Raw genomic sequence first — 19,461 nt, 5'->3', positions numbered from 1 at the left:
AGTCAGTCTCCAGCTGCAGCTGCTGTCTTGCCAGGTAACTGGACTTGCCAGGCATGTCCCTGGCACACAGTACAGTCTCACAGGTGGAGTATGAAGAACTTCAAAGGTCTGAAGTTAATTATCTCCAGACTGGAGCCTACAAGGTGCTACTGTCTCAGGGCTGAACTACAAAATAGACTTCCCCATTAACATCAAAGAAAGAACCTGCTAGCAGTATCCCACTGTGATCATTTGCTGCTATCAATCAAGTGGTGTTGGTTCAAATCACAATTGGTAGTTCTCCATCAGTAATTTACTACAGAACGTTATTTTTAATTTAAGTTATCCCTTTTGTCCCCAGAGAAATAAAAGATTCCTTCCCCGGAGTTCCTCAGTTGTTAGCCAACAATGAGGGATTTCTTGCCTTTGCCAAGACCAGCCTGAGCTTTTGTCAAAGCACTGAGCCACAGCTGGAACTTGCCTAGTCTACATGGTGCAAAGTCCTTGGGCTTTGGACAAAGGAAGCGCTGCACATATCAGAGCAGCTGATACAGTCTCTGGTATTTATTTATGATAAAGAAAAGAGCAGTCTTATGAATGGCTGAAGGATAACAGCAACTTATGCTGTGAATATTAGAGTATTAATAGCTATGCTGCATTTTTCTAGTCTGCATCCTGGGGCATTCGTTAGTAAGGCTGTGGAAAGAAAGACACCTTCCTATTATCCCAACTGGTATGCTTAGACAGATTTTCAGGTATCAAAGCCTTTCCACAAAATGAAATACAGGAGAAGAAAAGCAATGTATTATAAAGGCCCCCACCACCAAGCAAATTGAGATCGCTTGGCCATACACTCAAATCAAAAAGTTCCACAATGAAGAAATTTTGGTTCTCCCTTACATGAGCGAGGACTTTGAGATGGTCTTTCACTGCAGGATCACCTGCTGTTTTCCCTGTATAACCCTGCTCATACAAATCAGACAAGGAAAATCCCCTTTAGTTCAACTTATTTCTGGCATATTAAATCTGTTTCAGTGTTTCAGTATTTCACTTTTCTACTTCCCATTACGTTAATGTACTTCTCTCACACATTAGGGAGACTCCCCACCTCTTCTTTCATAGCATTGTCACTCCAGGTTTGAGGAACACCAAGGCCCCCACCACCTGTAAGGTCTTTAAAATGTAACCTAAAGTTTAATTTACTGTTTCTGTCCAAGATCCTGGAAAATTGCACTTCAGCAGCAGTCACACCTCAGTGGGAATGCCAGTTTCAATCCATTTCAGAGAGGGCTTTGGAAACCTTCCCCAGCCCCAAAACTGCTTTGCTAGCTGTTTACTCCCTCCTGGAAATCCAGGACCATCTCTCACCTGTCTCATAGGCTCTTGGACTCCTCCACTGCTCTTCACAGGGGGACAGGGAATTTTGTTCTGGTCACTTGGTCACTTATGCAGTTCTGCCACTGTTCATGAAGGGTTTTGATTGTCAACCTTCTCAGTCCTGTTTTTTCATAAGGGTTTGTATGTTTGGGACTACAGTCCCTGGAGTTATTTAAACATCTATTCTTCAGCCCCGTGCTGTTTAATAGCTTGAAATATGCAGCTTTTGGGGTGTTGTTTTCAGTTGCTGCACTTTCTCATGTCAGTTCTCTGTAGCTGCAGCTCAGTTATTCTGCCTCATACTGACATTGCAACCTCAATGACAGAGTGTGGCCTGGGATCTCTCTCAGCAGAGAGAGACCTTGCAGAGGTCAGACACGAGTTACAGCTGAGCATCAACAAAAGACAGATTGCCATTCTGAGTCCCTGTAAATACTCATCGTGATCATATATTATCACCCACTCTATCCTTCCAAGGACGTGAATGCATTTTCAAGCATTTATCAATTAAGCCTCAAAATATCACATTGAGGTACTGCAAATTAGGTGACAAAGGGATCAATTTACCTAACACTGATATGCACCTACTTCAGAAATTAAATGGCACATCACAGCTATTCAACAATGCACATTTAAATCCCTGAATGATGGACTACAGCCACAAATGAAGAAATTAAGTCCTGCGCTGCAGCACTATCTGGTTCATTTAGCAACGGTCTCAGCCAGGAGTTTTTGAAAGTGAATTCTCTTGGGTGAGAAAAAACCCCACTAAATAGAATTGTGAAATACATGTAAGAAATAGCCTTATCTCTGCCAGTGATCTGCCAGTGATCTGCCACTATCTCTGGTGGATGACTAGATCCCAAATCTACCCATCAATTGGTTACCTAAAGTCTCCTTTATGAAGATTGCATCGTCTGTCAATATTAAGACTGCAACTATGGAAAAAATTGTGTTACCTTAGACAGCATTGTTCCTGCTTTGATTACTTCCAGCAGTCAGATAAATTTCAACCAAAAAATAGAGATACACACTAAATACAGGGAGGTATATGTATATTGTGTATGGAGGCTTATGCACACACACATTCTGATATATTGACTTTAAACATGCATATGTATGTACATATATATATAATTTATATATAAATTATTTGGTATTTATATGCTCCAGTATATTTATTGCAGTACACTGACTGAAGTACTCAAGTGTTTCAATATGGCATTATTAATGAGATTTCTTTAGGTTGCCTGATATCAAGAGAAAATGTGGCAAGGAGGTGGCAAATAATTTTGTTTATGGAGCAAGTTGCAAAATCTTACTGGTTTTAAACTTTAAAACGTCATTAGGAGCAGAAAGTACTCTTCAGAAAATATCAAAATTTAAGAGTCTGGAAACCAGACTATAATGGGATGGGGGTTTTTGTTGCAGTAACAAGGCATTCTAAGGTTCAAATTTCACATTGTTTCCAGCAAAAATAACACATCTTTTACAGAAGCTGTGAGCCTCAAGAAACCGCAGATGTGGTCTTCTCAGAACTTTCAAGCTCTGTGCAGAAAGCAGAATGATCCTACATTTATGATTCTTTCTCCACAGAAAGGCCATCCTACATTTGTAAACCCAAGAAACCAGGGCTGCCCAAGTGAGTGTTTATATAAGTTGAGGAAAAATTCGGACATCTTTCCATCTGGTTTCTGTCAGAAATCCTTTTCCTGGCTCATTGGTAGCTCATTACATGGCATTTCTGAGAGATATTTCTGTTTCAAAGAATTGACAACTTCTGGTGCAAGCATGTTTCTTTGGAAAATTTCCAACTGCTTTCCTAGTTTCTTCTTGACAATTATGATAATATGGAAATTTCTTCTTTTAGAACCCTGATCATCTTAGCACTAGAGTAAATCAGGAGTAATATTATTGGAGTCTTTAATTTTAAGTTGGCAGAAAATTGTTATGGGGAAACTGGGTGTCTACTCTCCTTTTAGACTCCTGGCTGAATATCTGTGAGGTATTGCTTCTATCATTTAGAAATATTGGTAAATATGGTCTTTGAAAAAGAATAATGCAGAGATTAGATTACATGTTTGGTGACCTTGGAGTCTGATTACAGCAATTTTTTCTTGATTCTCTGCTAATTTATCAGCAGGTTCTTGTTTACACATAATGCAACAGCTACCACAGATTTCTGGCATGGTCTCGGCCAGCGTACTGCTTTATAAATGCATCTTGGTGACTCTGAAGCTGCAAAAGCCATTTTAATTGCACATGTGGCCAGCCACCTTCCTAAGCATCTTCCCAACTTCACTGTATTTATCCTAATGCACTGAACACCAGGAAAAGAACCTCTATTGTTTCCATTTCTCAGGAGGGAGAAGAAAAATATCCTCTTTCTTCACTGATCCATCACTCAGCTGCTGCTGCCTGCAATCAGTCTATTGACTGCTGAGCAGTGAAGAGCTCTTGCTTGGCACTGTCAAGGCTCCTTTGTTTTGTGTTAGTGAAATGCTTGGTGAAGCAGAGGCTGGCTCCTCAGCCCAGTGCTGGCTCTGTGCATGTGGGGTGTGGAAAGCCCAGGTGTTTGGCTTCTGGCAGTAGAAAGTGGGGTGGCACTGCCATGAGCTTTCAGATTCAGGCTCCTGGAGAAGAGAACTAGAGCACTATAACTCAGTGACTCAGGCATTCATCTTGGAGGCCAGATCAAACCTCCAGCCAGAACCAGAAAGAACAATGACTCCTAAGTGTATTCATCAGCCAACAAGCTACTGGCTGATTTTCAGTAAAACAAAAAATTATATCCATCATTGACAGGAAGTTCCACATTCAGTCTCAAAATTCAGTCCTCTCAACACTTTAAAAAAATCAATAACTTTTTAGAATTTTTTCTTTAAAATTTATCTTTTTTTTTAAATTTAAAAAAGAAAAAAAACCAGCTTTTTTATTTCTCAGGGTCTCTTTTATTTTCTTATGTGGTAGAAGATTTTAGATTTCTTTTGGGTATGGGATAAGTTTTTATACTAAACACCTTGAATGGATAGGCCTATAACAGTCTGGTCACTGTGAAGAATATCATGGTGGAAAAACAGATGCAATAAATTCTCCCAGAGAATTTGAAACAAATTGATTTGAAAGCCCCCTAGTATTCTCACAGGACTGAAGTCCAGTATAGTGCACTACAGAAGCACAGTAGAAGAAATGGGTTCCTTTGGTCCTGTGTGAAAAACCTACCCAGAATATATATGTGTAATAAGGCTGCTAACAATTTACCCATTTTTAGGTCTTTGTATTCCAATTTAAAATTTCTTATTGACTGATTCCAAATCCTGGAGATAAGATTTCCTCTTGCCTTTCATTTTTCACTGTGAATAGCTGATAATCTGATGCTTTACAGAAACCTGTCTGGGTTCCTAACCTTGGACAGCTTTTGTGCTCCACTGTCAATTCCTCTGAGTGCTATAGCTGCTATGCATGAATGCTGTAATTTTACAGCATGACCTGCAGAGAGGAACAGAATCAACTGGAATCTATTAGACCATGAACTTCATTTTCTGAGGACCTACAGCTCCTGTTGAAGTTGTGCATGTTGGCAATTTCTGAAAATGAGAGCCCCTCCCCCACCTTTTTATAAGAAATTTTGACAAAAGCCTCTGGGGTTGGAGTATTGTTTCAGGAATGCTGATAGTTAATAAACCTTGTCAACTCTGCCTCATTCTTCTAATCACTTTTTACAGTGTGTTTTGGTTAGTTTTTAATCTCAACAACTCTCTCCTCTCTCTCTCTCTCTCTCTCTGCCTGTATTTTTAGCTTTATGACTGAAAGCCCTTGTTGGGAAATACATACACATGCATCACTTGCAGAAAAGTGAAATGTGTTTCTGGCACTATTTTTTTAGTTCACAGTACATATTCCTTTTTTTTTTCTTGAAAAGCTTTACTGTAAAACATTACCCTGTCTACATAAATGGAAACCAAAGCTTGTTTGTTATGGATACACAAATGTTTTCAAAAGCAGATTCTTTCTTCTAATAAAGAATGGATGCCCCCAACTTTGTCTAACTGCTGAATCTAAGGATGCGGCCACTATGAGTCCTGACAAACTGTAGGACTGTATCCTGTGTTTTAGAAAGTTCACAAGCAGAAATCAATATAGCTGCAATAAATCCAATGATGTTACTTATCATTAGATGTACACCATGAGTCCATGTTCTCAATTGCCTTCTTTAAACCTGGGAAATCTTCCTTATAATTATCAAGTTAATGATGTAAGAAAATAATATGTGTGTATACATAATTTAGTTGAGATCAGCTTCAGCTGGGTTATATCAATAAATGCCATAAATACAACAATTGTAAATAACAGGACTGCACTTACAGGCAGCAATGAGCATGCTGCAGTAATAGATTCTGTAAATCAAAAATATTACAGAGAAATACATGTAAACTGATTTAATACAAAGTAGTAAAATCAATGAAGACTAGATGATTTCTTGATTGTGTAATGCATTTATGAATGTGTCAGGTCATTGTGAGTGCTTGAGCTCCAGGACAGCTCAGTGGAATTGATTGTGGTGCCTATATAGAAAAGGTTTGTTTCCTCATCTACAGCTGCAGCAGATTTTGTTTTACCCTTCGGTCAGCCTGTGGCAAGCCAGCCAAAGTAACAACTACTGCAAATGTGTGCAGCATTGGTGCTACTTTTGGACATCTATAATCAAACCCATAATTTTAGATTGAATATCAAATGAGTTTATCAGTTTAATATACATGCTGCAAATCTGTACCCTGCCAGGCCATTTGGTCCCGCCTGAGTGAATTTAGTGACTGCTCATAAACGCCATGTTATGTGACAAGATGAGCTTTGCTTGCTGCCTTTATTCCAGAGCCACCATGAAGTTGGAATAAAAAGGTCACACTAAAGTGAAAGGGTCGGACTAAATGTAACTGTAAATTACCCTTTCCCGGAACAACAGGCTTAAACCAATAAGAAGTTTCCCTAGATGCGTGTTCTTCTGGTGCCACTGAAAATCAAGCTATTAATCTGTCTCTGAAAAAAACAGCTGTTGATCTTCTACTCAGTTGAATAACTAGTTCATACAGATGTTGAGATGTGAAAGACAAAACTCTGAGCGGCAAAGTCAGCACAAGTTGGGTGGAAAATATAGGAAGAAACAAGGGCAATTGTGGAGAAGTTGTGGGGTGGTTTGCTAGAGCATGAAGCAAAAAATGGTCTATCTTTTCATGTTCACTGTTGAATGTGCACACAGACATTAAAAGATCTGATGGCTGCAATCTGGTCTAACCTTTTATGTCTGAGGAGTGATCTAATAACTCACTCTGGACTGTAGCAGTTATGAGTTATCACTTCTCTCTCCCACAAAGATGAATGCAAACATCTCCACAGCTCTCAGCCATTGTACATTCTGCAATTCTCTGTGTGTGAACAAATAAGCTATGCTATTAAATTAATAACAAAATTTGGCTTCACTTAAGTTACAGCGGGGGATATAGTTTTCTTTTTCTCTCTTTATTAGTAAATGAGAATTTCTAGCTGCATGAATGTTAATCACAAGCCACTAAGTGCCTGCTCACATCCTTTCTGTATGTTGATGCAAATGAGCTTATAGGAAACTGTATATTTTAGATTATAACCTTTTTTTTGAGAAAAGTAAAAGCCTGTATTTCATACAGTAAAGCAAACTAAATCCCAATTGTTCTTCCACAGCAAATAGGCAGCAGAAGTTTTTCCTGTAAAAAAATTAAATGGTTAAACCATTAAATACATTTTTACTACTGTACCAGTAAACTCCACAAAAGTGGTCATGATACCATTTAATGACTGATTTGATGTGTAAAATTTGCACATTAGCACACTCAGAGTTTGCTTAGGATCATTAAATAACTGTGTTATTAAGTGTTGCTAACAACCACTCTTTTCTGCATTATTTGATAATATATACCTTCCGTGTATCTCATATGCAGCTCAGCATAAAGGCAAGACTGAGTAGAAAACAGATCACCAAATTCTATCAATTTTTCGCACTTCACAGATTGAATTTCGCTGCTGTAATAATTCTGATGTGTACTGTAATTAGCAAAGACAATCAGTCTTTCTATATTTAAAACAAATATCCATTCCTACAGTTGAAATGAGGGATTATATTACAAATACATGGCTGGTGAAGTAGTCCTCTCCCCCACACCAGCACATTTCCAGTCTTACCCTCACCCCAAAATACTTCACTAAAGAAGTAAAAATGAAGTGTTTTGCATTTTAGCCAAAAGGTCTGTCCTCTCAAATACTTTTCTTCATCAGGCATGTTCTTCATGAACAGAAATCAATTCAGCTGCAAGTCTACCCCTCAGTCAAAGAGGCAAAATGAGGTAACACAATTAAGCACCTCTTTGTGGGGAGGGCAAGGGAGGCTGGCAATGGAGACCTTGGGGCAGTGAGAGGCTGACTGAGGCTGTGGGAATGTCTCTGGGAGCTCAAGTAATTTCTGTAACTGCTCCTTACAGCTGGAGCCCAACCAGCTCCTCTCCTCAGCTTCATCCCCCAGCCACTTCTGCAGGGCAGGAAAAAGCCCCTCTTGCCATGAGGGAGGACTTTTCTGAGCTGTCATGGTTTAACCCCAGCCAATAATTAAGCATCACATGGCCCCTAGCTCACAAACACCCAGCAGAATGGGGAGGAGATAATTGGAATGGTAAAAATAAGAAAACCCATGGGTTGAGAAATGAAAAATTTCAGAATTTTAGTAATAATGATAGCAATAATGGAAAACAACAAAGAGAGACAATAAAACCCCAGAAGTATAAGTGATAAAAATGAGAACTATTGCTCACAACTGACCAATCAATGCTCAGTGAGTCCCTGAGAAGCAGTCCCCCCTGGCCAACTTTCCCCCTGGTTTTATAGCTAAGCCTGACAAGATATCCAAGATCCCTTTAATCAGTTGGGGTCACCTTTTCTGGCTGTGTTGCTCTCCAACTTCTTGTGCACCTCCAGTCTCCTTGCTGGGGTGAGACACAGGAAAGGCTTTAACCCTGTAAGCACTGCTGAGCAGTAACTTAAACATCCCTGTGCTGTCAATACTGTGTTCAGCAAAAATCCAAAACACAGCCCCATATCGGCCACTGTGCAGAAAATAAACCACCCCAAAAACACAGTATACTGAGCACACCTGAGAAAGCAAAGGCAAAGGGATGCTCCTTTTGAGGGATCTATCTTGTTTTATTTTTATTTTATTTTATTTTATTTTATTTTATTTTATTTTATTTTATTTTATTCCATTGATGCCTTTTTGAGGAGGAGTAGTAGTTTTACAATCTACTTACACTGGATGAAGCCTGGATGGCTAATATCTGCATTTTTTCCCCCAAGGCCACGTTACTGCACAGTTCTCCCACAGGGTTTAGTTGTGCAGCTTGTTCCACTTTCAGAGAGATGACTGATTCTGCTGAAGGTACTAGTGCATAAAATTGGAGTGCCAGGAGGACCAGTAACAACTCTAGGATGAGAATGGACTTTAAAAGTGTAATCAGAATGATTCTTTCACTTAGCAGACAACTTCCTGCAATACCTCTACTCAACTTTTCACAAGTATCAGGCCATGAATCTTGAAACAGTCTAGTAACAAAGACTAGTAATAGGAGTTTTAGCTGCTTAAGCATTAATATTATAACAGGTGTAAGAAATAAACTTAAATGTCCACAAAGTTTGCATATTTATAGTCTAAAGCTGCAAAACGTAATCTGTCTTAAATGGCCAGGGGGAACTGCTTTTAAACTGTCCCCATTCAACCCAGTAGCAAAACTTTCTGTGATGTCAGTGGTATAGGATCAGGGTCTGTGTTTTAATACAGGCGTAGCACCTAGCATACCTTTGGGATTGTTTAAAATGGTACGTAGAAGCTGTAGTGTAGCTTGTCAAAAGAAGAGAGCCTGTGACATTTCCAGTGTGCTGTACTCCTGTACATCTTAAGCCAGCTCAAGGTTTTTCAGAGTTTTGATGTTATGATGTGTAGGAAAACTGGGGAGGAAATTGGGATTAGGCTGCTGCTTCCATGAGAAGTGAGGATGGGACAATGGCAATGGCTTGGAAGGCTGGACCAGGAGTGACCTGGAGTTGCTCCCATCCTGGGTGTGGGGAGAATGGGTTTCTGGCTGCCCCATACCCACCAAGACTCTTGGCAGTCACAGCAGGGCAAGCCTACTTTCTAATGCAGAAATGACCACTCTCAGCAAAGGTATTTTGCTGTTCTGGGCAATTGCCTGCTCTGCTGTGCCACTCCACAAGCTGATTCTGTATCTGCCTGGATTCTGTCAAGACTGCTTTTCTTCCCATAGTGTAATGTATTTAAAGCTTTGGGGATTTGATTGTCATATTTTTTCCAGAAGCTCTTTGATGCACAGCTGCAGTTACACTTCTCCATGTGTCAGACTTTCCAAACATGTAGGGAGAGGTCACACTATGAGCAACCCCATGGAAGAAATGCATCCCTTAATAAGAAACCCAGGAACAAAGTGGAGCCTATTTCCCCATGGTGTCAGATCTCATGGTCAAGTTCCTCAGCATCTGATAAGGTGCCACTTGAAGAAGTCTTTTCAGTGTAAGGAGCCTTTTTTTGCTATTAAGTGTTTCTGCCTTGTTGAATTTTTGTGACGAACAAAAGGTGAAGTTGTCTTGCAACTTTCCCCTCTGCGGGGATGCTAATAGGATCATTCTTCTCCCAGCCACCTGTTTTCATGTTGCTTGTGGGAGCTTAATATCTTTGACAGCAGTTTCAACTCGATTTGACAGCCCAATGGTTTCAGAAAGTACGGTGGAGGGGGACACAGAGCACACATTTAGGGGAGTGCATAATCTCTGCTTCCACAGGGAACCAAGCAAAGGCATGCTCTTACAGTAACAACATTACTGTTCACCAGAACCAAAAGTATGAAAGCTCATATAAAGCAGAGTGGAACAAACATGCAGAGCACCATGCAACACCAACAAAACCTTTCTCCTCTTCTTATAGAACTGCTCTGCATTGGCACTGTACTTTTTTAATCCAGGGAAAATTTTAGGGCTCATGAAATAGTTTTAATTGGCATGTTTTCATTCCTTTTCCAACTTGCATCCTCATGGTTTTTTAAGGAGAAAGTGAAGACTAACAACATGTTTACCAGTTAAAACTAGGATTTGAAACTCCTTAAATACCAAGGATCTTTTCAGTGGCCAAAAGCTGAAGGGGGGGGTGGGGGGGGGGAATTTTTCCTTTGGAATAATTTTAAAAATTAATACTCTTTTTATTATAAAGCAAAATATTTGGAAGAAAATGAGAGCACTTTCACAAATATATAAAATAGCTCCCTCTCAATTCTGACTTCAATATTGATTTGAAGGAGTGTGGAGGCAAAACCAGGGCAGGTTTTAAAATGGCCTCAAATGCAATGTAGGATTTTTTGGAATGCATCAGCCAAGCTGGAATGCAGAGTGCAGTAAGGTGCTGGTCAGAGACAGGGAGTTTGCAAGACTCTAATGTGGGACATCCTGAATGGGTGGCGTGCAAGAGGCCAAGGCTGAGTTTCATGGTGTGCCTTTCCAATTTGAAAACACCAAGCAGCTTTTGCGTTTCTTGTTGTGTTCTCAGCACTGGGTGCACAAGGCTCCAGCTCAGCAGGGCTGCAGGTTTGGTAGTGGGCTATGCTGTTGTACCATTGCTTCAATCATACAAATCACTGCTGACTGTGTGACTGGGCTGGAAGCTGCACAGTTAATGGATTAAATGCTTAGTAGTGCACGGTGCTGTGCTAGCAACAGCGTTTCTATTAAGTTAATTTGGCTGTGAGTGGCTTTCACTTATACTTGTGCAGTTTGGCCAATAGCTCTATGAGCTGGTCTCTCATTAATCTTGTCAAATATATCCTAATATCAGTGCATACTAAGTTCTTATAAACTACTGACATATATTTGTCAGCAGATTTGAGTATTTTCTGTGCATATAGGCAAAATTTGTATCTCCTTGAGGTCATATACACGTTTCACAATAGGAATGTAAAAAACACCTCTAAAGACGAAAACTGCAATTGAATTCCTCCTATAAGAAAGAAAAAGTAGCTGAAATATATTATGACCTTCAGTATTTAAACTGCAGATTAAGTAAATTTCCCAGCATATGAATGAAATCATCTCTACTAATAACAAGAGTGCACTTCTTCAAAATGTAAACTCCACTGCTGGTCTGCAGGGGCAGAGCATAAAACAAGGCAGAGAAAGTAATTATATGAATAGAGTCAAAGGTTCAGTAAGACTGCAAAAACCTTTGCCTGAACACCACCAAGTAAATTAACCCCAGCACTAAGTGCCACATTCAGTTAAATGGTTTCCTTGTTTTATAAAAAATATCATACACTGAGCTAGAACACAGTAGAAGTTCCTGCTCAATTTGTGGTCAGCATTAGTTTTTTCTGGACATGCCCAGCATTGGTGAACATGGGTTCTCCCTCACAGAAGGAGCAGTTCTGGCTGCAAATCAGCAAGCCCATCCAGCTCATTTCACTCAAAAACCAATGACAACAGCACTAGGCTGGGTAAGCCACTGCCATTGTTCAGCTAAATCTTGCAAAACTTCACTGGCAGAGATTCAACAACCTTTACTGTTATCCTGGTTCTCTCCTCTAGTTTAGTAGTGAAGACCTTTTTCTTATATTATCCTAATTCAATCCTCCTATCCACAATCTGTTACTCCCACCTCTTGTTATACCATCTACTGACTGAAAGAAATTTGGGTCAGGCATCCTTGCACCTTCTCTTCAAATACATGTAGGCTCCCATCACATTGCTCCCTACCATCTTCTTCACCAGACTTTGCACCAGTTCATTCCACCTCTCCTTGCAGTGCATGTGTCCATGGCTTGTAGTCACCAAGGCAGCCCTCTGCAAGACCATCTCCAGTTTCTCCCCTGTATGCTGGCGCTACACTCAGTACAGTGGGGTCCCAGAAGCTTTCTCATATTTATACATATAAACTGGAAAGGTTTTACCTTCTATTGTTAGTTCATATACACATTAAACAGATTGTAATTCATGTCACCAACGAGAATCATACTGTGAAGGAAAAGAGTAGTAAGAGCATGAGGAATATAATAGATTTCAAATAGACTTAAATCTGTGTAAATGTCCAAGCATTCAGTAATAATGGAGTCTGCTTCACTGACTTGGGAGACAACTAACCACAGTCTGTAAAGTACTGCCTAGGTTTGTTTCTGAGCACTGAACAACAATGATCTGTACTCTTGAACATTAGGATATCACCTCGTGTGATTTTGCCCCATTTCCAGTCCCCTCAAACAATTCCCAGCCAAGGTTTGGGAATCGGAATTTACCAGAAGATATTCCTAACAGGTGATCTGTGGTCACTGCACCCTAGAGGAGGAGAAAATTTAGTAGCATAAATCTGTGACATCAAGTAGGCCAAGCATATTCAGAGCCTAGGCACAATCTTGGGTGTTTAACTTACTAGTACAGCCATGCATGCCAGCCCCATACTCAGGTACCACGTTCATAAAACCAAACTAATTGAGAAATAAATCATTTTTCTTTTATGACTGGAAAAAAATAAGGCCCATGTTACTTGGAATGAAGGACTGATCAATAAAGTTATGTCAAGAAAATAAAACCCAGTTAAGAAGCAGCAGAAATCTTACCATTTTCCATAACAATCTTTACTCCTATTGGCATAATAGTAAAAAGGACTTCTGTGATTTAGAAATAGGCAAATGTGCTGCTCTTTGCAGAATGTATTTTTATGTCAGCTCATCTCTTTCATCAGCTCTTCCTCAAAAAAAAAAAAAAAAAAGAAAAGAAAAAGACAAAAAAAAGAACTTGTTTGGAAAATTTTGAGCTATTTATGGTCTTTGAGCTCTGGACATCTCTCCATCATACTCATTCCATGGTTCCCTCCATCTTGCTTCCCCCTTCACCACACCTTGTCCATAGCTCTGTTGCCAAGGGCAGATAGCCTCTGAACTCTCACTTCTGTTTCCTTCTCTGTGCCAGCCACAGCACCCTCAGTCTTTCCACAATGGCATATTTTGAAAGGCTGTGAAGGGGGTGGCTCCATCCTCCCTGAATTCTGATAATCGAAATTGGAAAGGGACCAATTGTGCATCAAGTGTCACTGCAACTATGCTGGAGTTGAACAACTCAGACTCCTGCTGCTACAGTGACAGCAATGAGCATTTTAGGTTCCATCATGGATTTCTGTGAGCATATACAGACAGCTCCCAAACTATCCCTCCTCACTGAATTTTCATCTATCTTTTCTTCTGTTCTTTTTTCACACTTTCTTTCTTTCAAAGCATTTTTATAAAAATACAGAATAATATGGATGACATATTGACATTTTCTAAATGTTTATGATTCAGACAAAACTTCTGCAATCACTGCTTTTTGTCTTGACATAGTTGTAAGAAGAAGCTCTTCCTGAAAGGTGAGGAGGCATGGTGGTGGTGTTAGCATCCAAGAAGGAATCACAGGGGCAGGTGCACAGATGAAAGAAAACACCACCTTTAATGGAATTCAGTGACAGCAGTACAAGAAAAAAAAAAAATCTACGGAACTTATTCTGTCTGTGGTGTGGCCTGAGAGGAGTTCAGAACTTTCTCCTGCAGAGTGATTTCCTCATCATGTTGCTGGTTAACAGAGCTATGAACAGTTTTTGAAAATCAAAGAAATTGAAAGGCAGTTACCTGATTCTACCATATGCTTAAGCCAAATTAATACATTCCATGGAACTTCAGTTAACAATTCCCTCTGCTCTATTCCATTTTCCTGCTGTAATGAGTCATTGTAACCCCTGACTAAAATGTAGTGCAGGAGATGTAGTCAAGGCAGAGACCAACACATTCAAGAGAACAGCAGTGAGTGATTTAGAATTACAATTTGCAATAACCTGTCACAACTCAAAGGAGCATCGTTAAGTTGTCACTCCATGCAAAAACCTTGCTCCCTGACATATTTAAATGGATGAAAACTTGCAGAGTTCCTCACATCCCCTTTTGGCTTTTTTTGAAAAGCCAAAGCCTGCTTTGGCTTTTCATTGTGATTCAGGATGGAAATGGTACCCAAGCATTGAATGACCTGCAGGAAGGGCTCATGTATGAGCATCTCTACTGCTTGGGGTTATCCTACATGGATACATCCCTGCTGCTTGGGCAATGAGTAACCCAAACCCTTGTAACCAAATCACCTAAGTGATTCCCTAAAAGTGGTAATTCAGTGGTTCCAGTTAAAAACTTTCTCTTACTTTAAATTTGCTCTCAAGGCCTTAAGACAAGAGTAATGGTGAGTTCTGCAATGAGGGCATGTGACATGAGGCTTGTGTTAGTACCATTCAGGACTGTTGTCACATTCTAACTTGCTTCAGCAAGTGTTGTCAGAGCTGTGCAAATATTAGTAGACAGCTCATCGAGCCAAGAATTTACTTCTAAAACTTTGGGTTTTCTTCTTATTTCTGGTTTATCATTTTTGAAAGAGCAGTATTTGCTCTTCCATCATACAAATTTCCTTTTTATTTTCTTTTTTCTTAGTTTCAGGAAGCTTCTTACTGGATTTTGATGAGATCAAACTTTCTCTAGAGCTCTTAAATTGGTTGTCACAGTAGTATCTTATTCAGTAATATGCAAATGCAGAAATTCAGTTTTGTTCTCAGTGTGATTGTGTGTGCACATACAAAATTATATTTTTTAAGCATCGCTCTCATAATCTAGACACACCAGTCAGCATTGTTTATCTGAAAAACTGATTAAGTAGGCTCTCTAGTATACTTCAATTATTAAAAGCTAAGTAGTAATCAATCAAAGATTCTTAGAGGAAGTTACTTCATTTTAGTTCAAAGTAAACCAATCCTATTCAAGTAAAGAAATAAAATGTTTTCTATTGTCTTTCAAACACATAGAAGTGATTTTTTTTTTTTTTGCTTGCTTGTTTATTTTCAGTAGAGCCAAAACAAAAACATTACTCTGAGTCACCAGCCCACAGTACAGGACCCAGAATATTGTTGAGGTTAAAGGGTTTTCAGTAGACCCTCAGACATTACTCTCTGGAGTTCACTAGATGAATTGCTAAAATTGTATGAAATTTTTGTGATGAAAAGGACATTTATTTAGATAAAGTGTGATAGTTTTAAATAGTGCATTATTTATCAATACAGCACCAAAAAGGAAACAGGAGTAAAAACACTAGTGATAATACCCCATAGGATGCACTTTTATATTCTGATTTGGCCAACACCAACTTTGGTTTTTTGAGAATCCTACGATGTCTTTATTTATGAAGTTCCTCTCTGATTGTAGTGGCTAGTTTGCATCTGGCCATAGATGACGCTGATAGTGTCATAGCTGGTTGAAGTCATGGTGATGATTAGCTGATATAAAGTTTGCAGTGTTTTATCCTCTAGAAATTGGTTTTAGAGGTTCATGAGAAAGGTAGCAGTGGGAAAGCCTTAAGTATATAAAAGAAATATCAAAAATACAATGGTAAATGGTGTTATGTAGGAGACAAGACAAAAAAAAAGTACAGTAAGAAATGCTTTCTTTAACATGCAACATTTAACAGTGTTGCATCCAGCATTGTTAGCAGTTGCAGGAAGCAAAAGGCAGGAATTAATTAGGTATTGAGTTCTTCCAATTTCTGTTAAGAAAAACCATTGATTTTTGCTCTGTTTCTTACTGACAGTAACTTTATAGAGAAGATAACAGAGGGCTACTGCACTTGCCATTCTTCTACTCCTGCTGTCTAAAGTGGGTTTAGCCAAATAAATCTGGGATACATTTGCTTATGTAGGTGTTGCCAAGGCTTTGTTGATTGAACACCTTGCGGTGAGGTGGAGTGGGAACCCCACACCCTGTGTCTGGGCAAGTAAAGCAAGGAAGAGGCAGATGCTGCAGAGCAGCTGAGCATGAGTGGCAGAACTTGCTGGAAGGGAAAATTAAGCACTGGTCTGGGAACAAGCTATCATTTTAAGAGCCTGCTCTACCGAGTCTAACTTCCTGCCTCTAGCAGAGATGTGTACACAGCAGGCACAACATGCATTCTGTATTTTTCCTAGGATGGATGTGTAGTTTTGAAATTAAGATATTAAAATCTTGTGCTGTGCCTGCAGTGAATAGGGAAAGCATGCTTTTGCACTAAACTAGATATCCCACATAAAATCTCACAATGGACAATGGAAAAGAGTGGAGATTTAAGTTCATATTGCATTGCATCAGTCTTATACAGTGCCGTTATCCACTGTAAGGAGAAAAGTATTTAATGCTGGGTTACTGCTTATATCCCTGGTTAAAAAAAGGAGGGAAAAGGTGTAGACTAATTCATATAATGTGTTGCTTTTGAAATTAAATTAATTGTGAAATTTCTAATACTTTCAAAAGCAGAGTTGACTATCTTTCTAAAAACATGGATGAATGAGGTTTGACTCTAGATCTGTTGTAAAGATTTTGTTTCCACCCTCAAAATCTCTCATTCCACCTTATGCAGCATAACAAGTTGCTTAATTTTTCATTTATTTTTTTGACATTTAAATTCTCCCAAGGAAATCATCTTAGCATCATATAAAATATGAATCTCAAGCTCCCTTCATCCTTCCTCACATAAAAGCCACCAACACTTGCAGTATGTCCCAGCTCATTTGAAGCCTAATTCTCAAGTCCAGTTCATTGGCTGGATAATTAAGAGACTGAAAACAGAGTTTCTATGGATCTGAGGACACCAGGGACAGCTCAGTTCCCAATATTTTTCTCAACAAGTTTCAATATGTGGGCTTTAATGACTGAATCAATGTGTTACAGGACAGACATCAAGATGTTAAAATATTGCTTTATCACACTTAATTTACAATGCTTTTCCTTTCCTGTCAGCACAGTTAAGATGACATTGTGCAGTTATTTAGTCTTGAACAAAATTTTTTCAGGCCTTTTCCCATAAGTCTTTTTATGTAAGGAATAATGAAAGTTCACTCATAATATTTTACATATAAATACAGCTAATTCATATTGCGTATAAAGATGTGTAAAGGGCTCTGTTTCTGAGATTTCTTCTACTTTTACAAAGGAAAACATATCTATAATTAAGCTTATACCATAAAGGATTTTCTTATTGAATTTTCCTTTTGACATGATTGATTTCTGTATTGACTCTAGGAAACAGAAACCAGTAAGTAGAGTCTGACATAAAAGAAATATTTGGGCTCTGCAGTAATACCATTTACTACAGTAAGAGCTAAACTAGAATGTGAATTGCCACCAGCTTCTTCTGCATATGCAAATGGATTTTTTTTTCCTCAGGGTCATAATTGCATCCTCTTTGAGGAAAGTAAATAAACACAGCCACTGATTCATCTGTCACTGCAGTGGGGGAGGGTGGGAGGGAATTTGTACATAATTAGGATACCTGGCTCAGAATTTTGGCCTAGGAAATATTACTGTATAACATGTCGGAAAACTAAAGCCTCCCTCTGCTCTTTCACATGGAATAAACATGAGAATAACCTGCAGGTGAGTGGCTTTCTGTGCCAACCTGAAATAAGCATTGGCTCTGCTCCTGTTGCTGTTATTCACTGCTCCAGATGACCAGTGATACTGATGTTGCTGTTCATCTGTGTTGAGCAGCAGTACTACTGTGTGTCAGATGCGCTATAGGTCATAAAATTGCAAAGTGATGGTGGTGATGTTCCAAGTGAATTTTTACCTACTGTATAATTTCATAAAACAATAAACACAAATCTCCTGCATTCATCCTGCAGCATAGTTAATTTGCAGAGCATCAGGTGAAAAATCACTGCAAGTCGCTCACCTAATAATAATAACGGTCAGCCAGCATTGCTAATAAATCAGGCTTAGGCACTCTGAGACAGTCTATCTAGATTATTTATTTTTTCATTACGGGGCTTGATTTTGCGATTTATTATTCCTTTTATTATTTACATTCTACTGGTGCCCATGCTTTGCTCTGTTATGGCCCAAATTAGGCAGAAGATGCACATCTCTGCCCCAAGGATCCCACACCAGCTGTCATGACCCAGTCCATGCTTTGTTCAGTGGTAAATCCTGCACAGGGATGGCAGCTCCAGCCATCTTCCCCCAGCTTGATCCTGCAAGCACATGACATGGGGAACACACACAGAGGTAGAAGTCTGGAGGAGCAGGTCCAAATGCTGTGCTGCACCTCGAGGCAGTGAGGCTGCCCCTGGTGGGGCAGGAGCTTGGCTCCCAAAGACTCTTCTCTAAAAGGCATCTCATGGCAGTGTGGCAGTGGCTGGGTTTGGGTAGGTATTTTTCAGCTGAGAAAATCACAGCAAGATGTGGAGCGAAATGCCAGTCATTTCTGTATCTCTGAATTTGTAATGTTCAGAATAAAACGTTAACATGTAACATTTCACTGTTGAAAAAGATGAAAAGAGGCTATTTTCAAATTCCCCAAATGACATGAGTTCTGCAATTAGAAGTAAAGGAACTTCAAAGTCTCCCAAAAATGCTACAGTAAGTGTTGTAATGCCTCCAGGGGAGAAAAGCAATAAAGCTGTCATGAGACGCGGATCTTGCTCTGCCTTCCATTTTGTTTCTGGGCTGAAGTGTGCAGTCTGCACAGCAAATACGTGCACATACAGTCATGGCTCCTCTCAGTCCTGGGTGTCACAGGGATCTTCCCTCTCTCGTCTTATTAGAAATAAAATAGACATTGCTGCTTTCACTAACAGCATGGGGTCCAGAAACCAAGCTGGGACAGACTGTGGAGGGAACAATCTATGAAATGTCTTTGGAGACTCACTCCTCCAACCTTTATCTGACAGTACTCAAAATTGCTATTTTCCAAATGCACCTCTAAGCTCTTATTTTTCTATGCTTTTTGTGCAGATAGAGTAAATGGAAATAATTGAGTTGTGAGGAAAGGCTTTCATTTGGGTGCACCAAGAGGCTTGTAATAAGAAAGTTAGCACTCTTATTAAAATGTCTTGTTTGTTCATGCCCCAGGGTTTAGACAGGAGTATTGCATTTTCATTAAAAAAAAAAAAAAAGAAATCTAAATAAAAATCTAATAGCCAATTTCTGAGCACAGCTGACTAGATGG

This window comes from Agelaius tricolor, unplaced genomic scaffold, assembly GCF_023055355.1.
Source record: "Agelaius tricolor isolate 1412-34295 unplaced genomic scaffold, bAgeTri1.0.p SCAF_2, whole genome shotgun sequence".
Taxonomy (NCBI): domain Eukaryota; kingdom Metazoa; phylum Chordata; class Aves; order Passeriformes; family Icteridae; genus Agelaius; species Agelaius tricolor.
This window is presented reverse-complemented; position numbering follows the sequence as displayed.